Consider the following 9,270-nt stretch of genomic DNA (forward strand, 5'->3'; position numbering starts at 1 on the left):
GTTGTCTTGTAAATGGATATGTACAGTTTTAGGTACATAACTGACAACCACAACTTTGCTACACAAGATCAGCATGAGTACTTCCTCATTTGTATGTATGTGGTCCTCTGGACCCAGTCATAGACTTGATCAGCCGTTACAGCTGCTCACTACTGGTCAGACGCACGTATGCCTACAGTAGTACGCACGCTTCCCCACGGTTCTGGTTTTTTTATGGTTTGCAATTGCATGGTGCAAGGTGGTGCACCTATTTATACTTGTTGCTCCCCGTAGCTGTGAGCACAAATAATGAAACTCCACTTATATATATATATATATATATATATATGTATATATATCTATCACACCTTGACTCTGAAATACATCAAAGAGCAACAAGTGACAGAAAAGTATAGCTGTATATATTGAGTCAAATAGAACTCACTACACACATTTAACTCTAATTTACAAGAGAACTAGGCTTCAAACCCTACTCTCTTAGCACATGCCGCTACACAACTTGAAATTCATCGCCTCTAACTGCTATATAATGTAACTATCCAAAAGCAACCCTACACCATGAAATGGTGTTTTTCTCCAAAGTAAATTAAAAGGTACCAAGTCAATACCTGATAAACACGACAGCAGTTCTCAGATGAGCTAGGTCGTGGTATATAAGTTTTGAGATCTTAGTTTGCTGTCCATTACACATATATAATATATTGACAGCTTAACTGCAATATATTCATGCAAGTTGTAACTCGATCTTTCTTTTTCTTGGCTTTTTGGGGTAGCAGGTGGCTGCTGGGGGGTTAACGTGCGTACGCATGCAGCTGCACACAAGTCATGACTTTCAATCAGGAAAGGACAAGGGCAACCACGTCTGATGAAGGACACTGAATTGCTCAACAGTTCCGGTCACTCCTTGGCTTTCCATGTGCATAAATTTGTCATCGTCCTTACAATTAACCAAAAGCACTCACGTACTAGTGCTACAAGCGAATTAGGCATAAAATTAAACTAAAACATTCTGAAGGGTACAAACCCTAATCTTTGAGCACACTGCACCCAATACCGCTACACAACTAATTCATCGCCTCTAACTGCTATATGTAACTAGCAAAAGCAACCCTACACCATGAAATGGTGTATCGGCTTCGGGTCTCTCTCTCTCCAAAGTCAAAAAAGGTACCAAGTCAGTACCAAATAAACACGACAGCAGTTCCTTTCTTGCTGGTGCAGTGGCCAGCATCTACAAAGCTAGCTATCTCAGATGAGCTTAGTTTGCTGTCCGCTACACATATAATTTATTGACAGCTTAATTGCAATATATTCATGCATGTGAGTTTGTAACTCGATCTTTCTTTCTTGATTTCTTGGGTAGCAGGTGGCTGCTGGGGGTTGCAGCTGCACACAAGTCATGACTTTTAATTAAGCAGGAAAGGATAAGGACACTTCTCAACAGTTCCGGTCAGTCCTTGCCTTTCCATGTGAATAAAATTGTCATCATCCTTATAATTACCCAAATGCACTCACGTACTAGTGCTACACAAAGGCTGCATTCAAATATGTTGTTTTTTCATTCCACTCTTAAGAGTACTATGAAGCAAAACCTAGTTAGGTTTTAGAGGATATATCGAACGTACTATTTTGGGATATATGTGTCATTTGTCATCTTAATTGGATGTTAGAGTATAATTAATTAAATCGGAATTCTCTCGTATTTATAGAAATGTACTATTCTATTTGTATTTAATTTAGAATTCCTTCCACATATTGATTTTGTCAGAGCCTATATATATTGTAGCCAGTGTACATTATTAATTTAATAAGTCATATTTCTACATTAGATTATTGTGATGACAATTCCAAAACACTTTACAAAAACTTAGATATGGCCAGTCAACTATGTCATTCATAAAACACTTCTCACGAAAGTATGAGAATTCTTATAATTTTGTCCAATCAAACTCTATACTAGTCCCACACGATATGAGAGTCATTATGATATGATAGCCTTATTGAACTTTTTTTCAAACTCATATATGTGAGTTACATTTTTCGGTGTCATGAGAAGGGTAGGTTGACTGTACAAGGTGGGAAGTTAAAGCTTAAAAATGGGTTGGAGATGGAGATTTGAATTTTGTATTTTTTTTATTTTTTTATTTTTTTGTGTAGTGGCCAATACATTTTTTTTTTTTTCGGTCGAAGATCAAATATTATTAAAGATGAATTGAAATGTTTACGTCAAATGCTAGAGTATTAAACAACCATTCTGGTTCAAACCGATCCCATAAATGAAAATCCCCCACACATGTGACACAAGAAGCCACTTGATGCGCAGCCCCATTACAGGCACGAGGAGTAAATAGAAACTCTACTGAACTCAATTGCTGTCGAATAAGGTTCATATCCCATAAAATACCTTCCAAAGCAGCCTCCGGAGCCAAAACACCATTAATCATATCCACCAAGACCTTCAAATCCGTCTCAAATTGAAGAACCCCGAACCCTAGTTCCACACAAGCCATCAATGCCAATCGCAATGTTTCCACTTCCGCCATCAAACTCGATCCACATCTTATATTTCCCATACAACCAACAGCTTTAAAGATCCCAACAAAGTCCATCACTACCCACCCACAACCCTCTACACTCGTTTGCTTACACCAAGCACCATCACAGTTCACCTTAATAGTACAAAAAGGAGGCTTCACCCACCGCACCTGCACTTCCCCCTCAATGCTTTGCCTATTACCATTTTGATGCACAATCTGCCCTCTACTATCCACAATCTCCCTCACATGTTGGCTCAAAAGCTCCAGCACACCCATCGATGTGGGAATAACTTTCTCAAATACTGCACTATTTAGGCACTTCCAAATCCGCCACAACCCACATACTACCCACCGGATAAATTGTTCCATGTCCTTGACCTCATCATATTTTCTGCATAGCCACTTCCAGCACTCCAAAAATCTTCACCCTCCACCTTAAGTACATCTAATTGGAGCGGGGAACCAAACCAAAATACACGAGCAAACGGACAACGGAAAAACAAATGTACCTATGTTTCCACATCTTCATCACATAACGGGCAACTAGTATCTAGTCGAATACCCCTTCGTATCAAATTATTCCGTACTGCAAGAATATTTCGACAACCCCTCTAAATAAAATGGCATAGCTTGGGAGGAACCCCCAAATGCCATATTGCCCACCACATCGGATCCTTATTATCTACTATACTCGATTGCCTATCACCTTTCCGCCCTAACTCCCTATTTCTGTTCATCTCTTGAGCAACAAGATAGCCAGATTTAACCGAATATAGCCCATTATGAGTATAGTGCCACATAAGACGATCAGGACAACCATATTTGCTAAGCGGCATACATAGAATAATACCAGCTTCCTCTGTATTAAAGCACATTTCTATTTTCTCCCTGTCTTATTGCCCATTAGATGCTACAATGTCAGACACGCTACTAGGCATATCAATATGTCTCGACAAAGGCTTAAAAGTTTTTGGTGTTGGCAATCATGGGTCAGATAAAATATGAATATGTCTTGTAATATACCTTTCTATCCCCCACGAAGTTCCTCTACCCACCGGAGCATCAAGAAAAGATATCGAGGGATAGTATTTTGCTTGAAGCACTTTAGCCAGCATTGACTCTGGATTACCAATCACACGCCACCCTACTTTAGCAAGCATTGCTAAATTAAAGGCAATAATTTCCTTAAATCTAAGGCTTCCGACTGATTTTTTTCTTCGCCACCTTACTCTAAGCCACCCAATGTACACCCTTATTAGTCTTCTGATGTAGCCACCAAAATTGAGCAATAACCTGCTCAATTTCTTTTGCCAACTTAATTGGAAGTTGGAAGCACGACATTGTATAATTCGGTAAAGCAGACGCCACACTTTTAATAAGTACCTCACTCCCAGCAACTGACAAAAACTGCTATGCCCACCCATTAATCCTCTCATCCAATCTATTCTGTACATCTTCAAACACTTTCTTTTTCGATGCCCCAAAGTCCACTTGAATGCCCAAATATTTCCCAAAGCCCTTATGATGTCGAATGCCTAATACATTTGATAATTGATCCTTTAAAGTATGAGAGCATCCCCCACTAAAATGCAATGAACTCTTCTCCAAATTAACAAATTGCCTAGACCCAATACATTTGATATTGCTTCAACATCCTCGAAACATTCCGAGCCTCTGTCTCTGTAGCTCGAAAAAAAAAGAACCGAGTCATCCGCAAAGAATACATGGGAAATGGGCTCAGCTAGGGCACTCACGGTGATACCCCTTCTACGGTCAACCCTTTCCTCATTATGGATTAAACATGAAAAACCCTTGGCACAAAGAAGGAATAAGAACGGGGACAATGGATCCCCTTGTCGGAGACCTCTACTCGGTTTAATGTTGCCCTTGGCCTCCCCATTAATTACCACATTATACAACACTGTTAGCACACACTCCATCACCCATTGACAAAAGACATCATCAAACCCCAACTTACGCATCACCGCATTCAAAAAAGACCATTCAACTCTATCATAGGCTTTAGCCATGTCCTATTTAAGTGCCATAAAATTAATACCTTCATCAGTCCCTTGTCTCATTGAATGTAAAAGCTCATGAACCACCAAAATATTATCAAAGATTTGGCTTCCTGCTACAAACACCGATTGATTCGGACTTATCACCTTAGGCAAAACCCTTTTTAACTGATTTGTTAGCACCTTTGAAATAATCGATCTAAATTGAGACATTTTCCTTGGATTATCCACCTTAGGAATAAGCACTATATTGGTATGATTCAACTCATTTAGCATTCGTCACATTTGAAAGAAGGATTTGACCATCCCCATAACCACACCTCCCACCGTTTCCCAATGATGATGAAAAAATCATCATTTATAAAAGTAATTCAAATGAAATGTCATAACAAACTTGCAATCATATTCGGGGCTTCAAAACAATCCCTAACTTCTAAAAATTAGTTACACATAATCCTTAAATAAAACCAAAAGAAAGACATAAGTTTCAGAAGATAAAACCGAAAAAAAGAGAATGCCAAGATTTCATCCTTCCTCCTTTCCTTCCCTAATGCCGATGCCTTGTCTTTTTTCCTTCTTTTCCGTTGCAACTTGCAACCTTCTTTTTTTTTTTTTTTTTTTTTTTCTTCTTAAAATTATTTCTATCAAAACTCCCTTTATTTCCTCCCCCAACGCTCCTTTAAAGCAATTCTTGCTGCATCCTTTTGATAACTCCCCCCACTAATAGCAATTTAGTGATGACAATAAGTGAGATAAAATGGTAAAACAATTGTAACTCTTTAGGCAACCTTTATGCCAATTACTCCCACTTAATCCTCATCTTTAATTCCATTTCCTCTCATATTCGAATATGTGTCAGCTGGTTTGTTCTTGGCTGCATCAGTTTTGGCTGCTAGATTTATTGGGTTTATTGCTTTTATTGCAGTTACAAACTGCTCAGCCTCTTGTGAACCTTTCAGTGTTAGAACGGCCATAACTTCTTCTAGAAAAATGATATTAACAATCCACGAAATGTTCCAGAAAATAGATATATGTAGTTTTCCAAGAATATAAGGCTCATTCTCTAATTCATTTTGAGCTTTCCGCAACTTGCTTCCAAAGTCAGCTGATCTGCACAGGCAGTTTTGACGAATTTGTTACTTAAAATTCCACTTGTGCTATTTTTCTTTTCTTTGCTTGACAAATCCTACAAAACATAAAAACAAACTACATAGCTCAAAAATATAAGAAACTAACTAAGAAAAGACAAATGAATTTGATGTAAAAAAAATATAATATATATATATATATATATATATATATATATATATATATATATATGAGCTGATCACGGCCCGCTTTTTTCTTCCGCATCACTAAACCGTGTCTAACACGTTTTAAATTAGCCACCACTTTACGGTCTGGAGCTCCGCCAAATACACTACCCCAACAAGATCGCATCACCTCTGCACACTGATCCTCCGGATTCCATCGAGGATCATACATAAATCTCTTCTTTCGCCTAGGTTGATCCACCTCCGTTGAAAGCACGAACATAGCATGATCAGACCCCTTAATCACCAAATGCTTAACTACCGCTTGTTGATAACTTTGGACCCATTCATTAGCAGCAAGTGCACGATCAATTCTTTCTAAATAAAACCTTCTTCCCGCCTATTCCTCCATGTATACGGATAAATTCGTGGACTGTAACCTTTTTCATAAAAATATATGGATTACCTTCCTTTCTTTCATCATTACTTTTCCTTTTTGCATAAATTCGTAGTTTACTTTCATTTTCAACATAAAGCCGTAAATTACTTTCATTTTCTTTCTTTATTACTTTCTTTTTCTCAATAAATTCATAGATTACTTTCTTTTTCCTTCTTTCTTTATTTTGTTAATATTACGAAGACAAGTGTTATTAACTTTCCATATAATCAAAAGTGTATATCACATCGTCACTTAGTGCTAGGATTTAATGGTATTCTTCTTCACTTATAAAGAGGTATTAGGTTTGATCCTCACTAAAGACGAATTTTAATCACATTATTAGAAGCCCATTATGAGGCTTAGTCTACCCCTTTAGTGTAGAATATCGTTTGTTCAAAAAAAAAAAATGTATATCACACTAGCCACGTGTTGAGTACAAGATGGTCGTAAAAAATTACATTTCTACAATTTTGCATTGATTTACAACTGACAAATGTCTAGATTAATAACGGAAAATTCTTACTTATTCTTGAATTAAATAAGTCCAACAGTTGTGGTACATGTGAATTGAGCTCAAGACGCCAATGATCACCGATCACATTAGTAAGAGTTGGTAAGATAGATGTTGACCGTTAATTCGAAACTACAAATAAAACGAAATTAGTCATCATATCGCATTTATTTGGGCACATGAGCTTATGATTACGTTTTCTATTTATATTATTAAGAAAATGTGTCAATGAGTAGTTCGACTGTTAAAACAGGTAAACAGTAATCACATATTTTTTTCTAAAGCGAGCCGACGGCGCCTTATGGCGCGAAAGTATGATTTGCAGTTTTTTTATAAGCGCCACCACCGCCTATAGAGCCAACCAAGCGGTTTATTAACAACAAATATATCAAAATTATACAAATAAAATAGTTTATAATAAAATATATCACGCTTCAAATTAAACTAGGAGTAGCTTTCTACTACCCGTATACCCAAACAAACCAAAAGGAAAAACGCTTGTAAATTTCTTCCTCATCCTTATCTCTCCATTTTTGGTTGGTGAAATAAAGATTCGGAGCGTGGCATTTCCATATGAGCTTAAACCATCTATGGAGTACCAAATGAAAAAGTGGGGAAAATTCAAAGAATTAAAAAAAATCATACCAAATTCTTTCCATATCAAAGCCATGTCATTGGGTATAAAAGCCCACTCTCGCTATCACATTCCTCACACCGGTCAAAACTCAAAAGCTATCACTGTCAAAGAAATGTGAGGGAGGTATATGCCTCTCGCTTTTGCAGCACTTCTCCCTAGTCAAAATAGTCTCCACTCCTTCTCTTGCACCTCAAATGGCAGACGTCGTGCACGCTCCCTTGCTGCGGCGAAGGATTTTGTGTTGTCGATATTTAGTATGTATTGATAAATTATCGGTTCGATGTTTGAGAATTGCACATCATGCAATGAAATCTAGAACCATTTTTTTGCTTCATCTTGCCTTTCTAAGCCCTCTAAATGTAGCATTTTTTTTCTCGTTGAAAACTAAAACCTACGGAAAGGCATATTAAAATCTAACTTATTTGTAATTGTCTATAAATACGCACATTATTAGGGTCTTTTTAATACATGAAGTGAAAGTCTCTAGAACGTTATTTTTTTTAAATAATCAGTGGACCAAAACCGTCGTTCTAGAACCATCCACTTCATATAGTCCCTAAGATTGAGATTATTTGTGCACAATTACACACAAGTTAGATTTTGATCTACTTTGCCGTAGGTTTTCGTTTTCCTTGATAAATAATGCTTGTTTTAGGGGTTTTGAAGGACAAGATGATTTTAGGGGTCTTTGAAGGACAAAATGATGTGAAAAAATAGTTCTTGCTTTTCATTGTTTGGCTTGTAATTTTCAAACACCGAATAGATGATTTACCAAGTTACATATCAAATAACGACAATGATATTGTCACTCTTTTATGTTATTTTTTTTTTATCTTAAGTATTAATGTTTTAATCATGTGCAATGTAATGCTTAGTATTTTATTTCTTACAACTGTTTTCAACAAATATTTTTGTACAGCACGTGTTTCTCATATGAGAGAAATGAAGGAAAAATATATGAGTTAAAAAACTTGTTTGGTTTGTTTCAAGAAAAAAAAAAAACTTGTTTGATATGTTTATTTTGTTTTTTGTTTCACATTTTGTATTAGAATTACAGGGGAAATCTAAGAGAGAAATAGATTTAGAAGAGTATATCAATGATTGTGGGGAGATGTAGACGAAATATGCAAGGAAAAACACACACAATGAAAACTCATAAAGTTTGTATTACATTGTAACTGATTTTTTTTTTTTTCAAATAAACATGTCAATGAGTAGTGTGATCGATAAAAAAGCTCAACAACAATGATGAACTTTTTCCTTAAGCAAATGAATGGCGGGGTTGTGGAGTATCATTTACAGTTTATTCAGAAGGTTCACCATCACCTTTGAAAGAAAATTCCTAAATCCATCATTGCATGTACTAGTACTATTTTTGGGATATACGTGTCACTTCTCATTTTAATTGGATTATTGAATAATGATTCTAACACTTCGAATTAAAGCTTTACATATGGAGAGATATCTGAACACGGCTTTTGAAAATATCATATGTATGCAAGTGACTTACAATTCAGTTAGCTAAGAGCATTTGCAGTTACACCTAAAGTTTCGTACTCAAATTCTCCTCCCGTAATTTAAATGCATTCAGTGTAAATTATCCTATTGATTTGTAAAAAAAAAACCCATGTACATATTTAATCACAGTACAAATTATTTCTTTATTATTCACTTGAAAACTATATATAGATAATAAAGGGATAAAGTATATGTTGAACGTCGTCTATCGGCGTACAGGGCGGGCATGTTATCTCTATTCCTAAGATGATCGGTCTACTTGCAATTGCATCACTACTTAAACCGGGACAGCAAGAATGCGAGATGCTTTGTCTGGAGATTAGACTACAATTAGGGAACATAAACTGTCTATTAAGC

This window comes from Pyrus communis, chromosome 13 (assembly GCF_041283825.1).
Source record: "Pyrus communis isolate YQ-2024b chromosome 13, ASM4128382v1, whole genome shotgun sequence".
Classification (NCBI taxonomy): Eukaryota; Viridiplantae; Streptophyta; class Magnoliopsida; order Rosales; family Rosaceae; genus Pyrus; species Pyrus communis.